Source organism: Clytia hemisphaerica, unplaced genomic scaffold (assembly GCF_902728285.1).
Source record: "Clytia hemisphaerica strain Z4C2 unplaced genomic scaffold, Clytia hemisphaerica genome assembly, whole genome shotgun sequence".
NCBI lineage: Eukaryota > Metazoa > Cnidaria > Hydrozoa > Leptothecata > Clytiidae > Clytia > Clytia hemisphaerica.
The window spans coordinates 420,101-424,769 of NW_027104433.1; positions in this window are offsets into that span (position 1 = coordinate 420,101).

Below are 4,669 nucleotides of genomic sequence, written 5' to 3' on the forward strand. Positions count from 1 at the left end.
CTGCAAGAAAGTAAACATTTTTACTTAGTATCTTTTGAACTCAAATTTTAATAAATAGTTTGGACTAACTTTTCACAATGCATATTAATGTATGGTTTTGGATCTTGATATTGATTAGTAATTTTTTTTAGCTTGTAAGTAATTCAAAAAAATATCATATATCACATATAGGATTCAATCACATAGGATCCGTGACAACTTTTATAGGAAGCAACCACATGAATTTCATTCAAAAGTTGAATGTATTTGAAGACATTTTTGTGAGGGGGGTCTGCTGCTAAGGCCTAGCAAAATTTTTTATTGGTTAAAGACTGACGTTACAGGCAAAACTGTAAAGGCAAAAAATGGGTAAAAAAGTAACGTCAGTCTTTGGCCTATAAAAGATTTTTGACCAGTGGACCCCCTCGCGAAAATATCTTCAAATATATTCAACTTTCGAATGAAATAAATGTGGTTTTGCCCCTAATATAATGCATTTATTTGATACCTGCAATAATGTAAGAAAACACCTTCCTATTTCTATTTCTATCCATTTATTTGCATGAGCCTAAAAAAGCTAACATCGCAAATACAAACGCCCAGGAACTCTCTCATGGATGGTCAATCTTTAATCTGTCAAACATTTCAAGCGAAGAGAGCACAAAGCAATCAAAGCTTTTAAATAATACCGTGGATCATCAGTGGTTAGGATAGTGTCTCTTTTTTACAGGGTGGGTTAGAGATTTAAAAAAAATTTTCCAAAAAGGGGAGAGGGAAACAAAATTTTAATTTCTGGGGGGGGGCTGAGACTGAAGAGGTCAACTGTTTTTCCCTAAATGGGGGGGGGCTGAGAGATTTTGGACTGATGTGGTCACAAGACTGTCAAGTAACTCAACATCAATAATTTGTTAGAAATAAATAGTATGTTTTACCCTAAGAAAGTGCTCAATTTTCACGATTTAGCAATATAATGATCAATTTCTGGAGGGCTGGGAAATTTTGAATTTTCTTGGGGGCTGAGGTAGAAGGGGTTGTCTGCTTTTTCTTGGGGGTTGAGACCCCTGAAGACACTATGGTTAGTATTAAATTATCATTATACCTTAATTTTCATTCCTGGAACGTTTGAAAAAATTTGTAAAATAGAACCTTGTGTTTCTACCGGGTGCGTCACAAAAAAGTTTCTCTCTTTAAAACTAATTTTCTTGAAATATAACATTTTTAAAAGAACCATTCTTATTTCATCGGAAAGAAGAAAGATAAACTTAAATTTTGATGGGTCATTTATTAAATTTGATTCAGTAGATCAAAAGTTATGCTCAATTAAATAAAAAAGTTAGTTTCTGAAAGTGCCCAAAAACGTTAAAAATAGACCTATCAAATTAAACAGAAGCATAATTACATGATGCATCAGTATTTTCGTTTCAATAATCAAAAATGATAATTAGCTGTCTAAATGACCTTTTGTTATATAAAGGAAGGTTGAATTATAACACATGGAAGAAAATTCGTCGAAAAAGGCAAAGAAATCTGGCAAAAATTCATAAAATACATCAGATATGGGTTTTGAGGTACACCCAGCCCTACATCGACTTTATCCAGTCTAGAACCAAAGATTTGAGGAAAATTTCGGTAAAAGTAAATTAAAATGATTTTGATGAAGATTCTAAACCCTTTCGACCCTTCAGTTTCAAAATTTAAGTGTTTAGTTACGGAAAAAATGCTCTTAATCATGTAAAGGCTATGGTGATTGCTAATTTTAAAATAAAATTTGATAGCTCGATTTTCAAAGTTTCGAGCATTTTCTGAAAATAACTTTTTCATTCAATTGAGCCTAACTTTTGATCTGATGAATCGAATTTAATAAATGACCCATCAAAATTTAAGTTTATCTTTCTTCTTTCTAATGAAATAGGAATGATTCGTTTAAAACTTTTAGATTTCGAGAAAATTAGTTTTAAAGAGAGAAACTTTTTTGTGGCGCACCCGGTATTTTCTTGATCCAAACACTTACAGTAATTTGAAAACAATTCTATGTTGCAATTCTTTTGCAAACTTAAAAAAATAGTGTTTTCCAGACTCTCCCATTCGATACAATCAAAAACCTTTTCCAGTCGATGACTAGTCATTGCAAAAACAGTATTTTCCAGCTATACTAAATACAATCAATAACCTTTCCCAATCAATGACTCATCAATAACCAATCTTTTGATTTGATATCAAATGATTCCAATAATCCACAGGTAATCAAACCTATTCTAAAATTCTTAGTATCAATGATTGTTTCTTTTCATTGATTGTGTTTGATTGGTTAAAATTGTGATCAATTGATCATCAGTGGATAGTATACAATTATCATTATCCCTTTATTTTCATTCCTAGAGCTTAAAAAAAAGGGAAAAAATAGAAAAGTTGTATTTTTTACTGCTCCCCCCACTGCTCTATTCACATGCTGAATTTGAAAGATCTTCTACCATGAGATCGTGTAACTTGTATCAGTGGAGGCTAACATGCATAGCCCTAAAATGAATGACCCGGCTGGTCATTAAAATATAAAATTAAATCAAAACGAATATGATAGAGTAGAGCTGCGAGTGAAGCTGCGTAGTTCATTTGTTTTCATCATCATCATCCTTCGACCTAGGTCCGAATGGACCTAGGTCGGAAACAAACAATAACCCTCCCTCCACAGTTCTCGATCAGCCATTGCAGTGCCCAGTTCCTCAATCTCTAGCCCTGTTTCTCGTTTTAAAGTATCAAGAAAAGTGCGCTTTCTCGAGCGCCTAGGGCCTGCAGGACACCAAAGTAAGATCTCAGACACCATTTCGTTTTTCGCACGGAAACAGTGACCTGAGAAAGAGAGCATCCTGCTAGTCAGGACATAGGAAATTCTTGGGAGTCCATGATATATCTCTTGAAGGGTTGGATGGTTGTGCCAATCAAGATTCTGGACTCTTTTCAAAAGATTTGTATAGCAGCCATCAAGGCTCTTCAGCATGGTTTTTGTCATGGTCCAAGTCTCCGAGCCATATAGAAGAATGGATATTTGAAATCCTTCACAAGTTTGATATTGACACCATTCTTGGAAGTTAAAGGGAGAACATTTCCAGAGGAGCTGATAAATTCAGTTTTTCCAGCATTGCAATAAAGACCGACTTGACTGGCCGAAGTTTCAAGTGAGTGAAGAAGACTTTCAAGATTTTGAATACTCTCAGAACTAAGGCAAGATCGTCAGCAAAGTCAAGATCGGTCAGAAAAAGGCAGCCGTTACGCTTGCGCAGGAGAACTTAAATTTTGATTCCCTTGTCATTAGATAAGTCAACAGAAATTCTTAAAACATAATCTAAAACAATGATAACAAGCTAGATGCTGAATGGACCTACCTGATGATGAAAGTTAGATAGCAATGCAAGGAGAAAAATGAAAAAAATCAGTCAGAAAACATAGCGTTTAGCGAAAATGCATAACGCAAGAAATTCATCATTGATTGATGGGAAGGGTTGTAGGGAAAAAATAAATAGAAAGTTCTGGTCGAAATCAGTTTTATTGACAATTGAATCATGCTTGATGGTGAGCATTGTTATCGATAATGTTTTTGTGTGAAAAACATAGAAATATGAGGAAAAAACCCAATGAAAATCTGCAAAAACGGCGATTTCTGGAATTTTCAACCGGGAAAAAATTTTTCTCAAAAATCGAACTCGGCCATGTATGCATTGCGCATACGCATCTTTCTGCAAAAAATAAAGGAAATGTAAAAAAAACGGTTTTTCCGGCATATTTCCGGCATTTTAGGCCGGAAAAAAATGTTTTTCGAAAATCGGGCTCCATCACATTTTAGATATTGTCATATTGCGTCAGTGTGCAAAATTTCATAAAAAAATATAAAGGACAGCTCGAGAAATTCAAGAAATACTGAATACTGTCTTTCCGGCGAAAATAGGTTGTTCCGGCAACTTTTAAAAAAGTTCCGGCTTCAAAAATCAATTTTATTGAAAATTGAAACATGCTTGATAGTGGGCATTGCTATTAAAAATGTTTTTGAATGAAAAAACAACCAATTATAAGGAAAATGTCCAATGAAAATCTAGAAAAACGGCGATTTCCGGCATATTTCAGGCATTTCCCGCTGGAAAAAATTTTTTCTCAAAAATCGGACTCGGCCATGTTTTAGGCATTGTTAATAAGCATCTTTGAGCAAAAAATCAGAAAAAACTAATGATAAAATCTCGAGAAAATGCCAAAAATCCAGTTTTTCCGGTATATTTCCGGCATTTTCGGCCGGAAATGAATTTTTTTTTCGAAAATCGGGCTTCGTCACAATTTAGGTATTGACATTTTGCATCAGTGTGCGAAATTTCATGAATCATGAAAAATATAAAGTACACAGTCAGCTCAAGAATTCAAGAAATTACTTTTTTTTTTTCCGGCGAAAAATCGGCTGTTCCCGGCGATTTTTAGACAGTTCCGGCTTCAAAAATTAGTTTTATTGACAATTGAATCATGCTTGATCGTGGACATTGCTATTGATAATGTTTTTGTATGAAAAAACAACAAAATATAAGGAAAAAGTCCAATGAAAATCTGCAAAAACGGCGATTTCCGGCATATTTCCGGCATTTTTTCGACCGGAAAAGATTTTTTCTCAAAAATGGGACTCGGCAAGTTTTGGGCATTGCTAATACGCATCTTT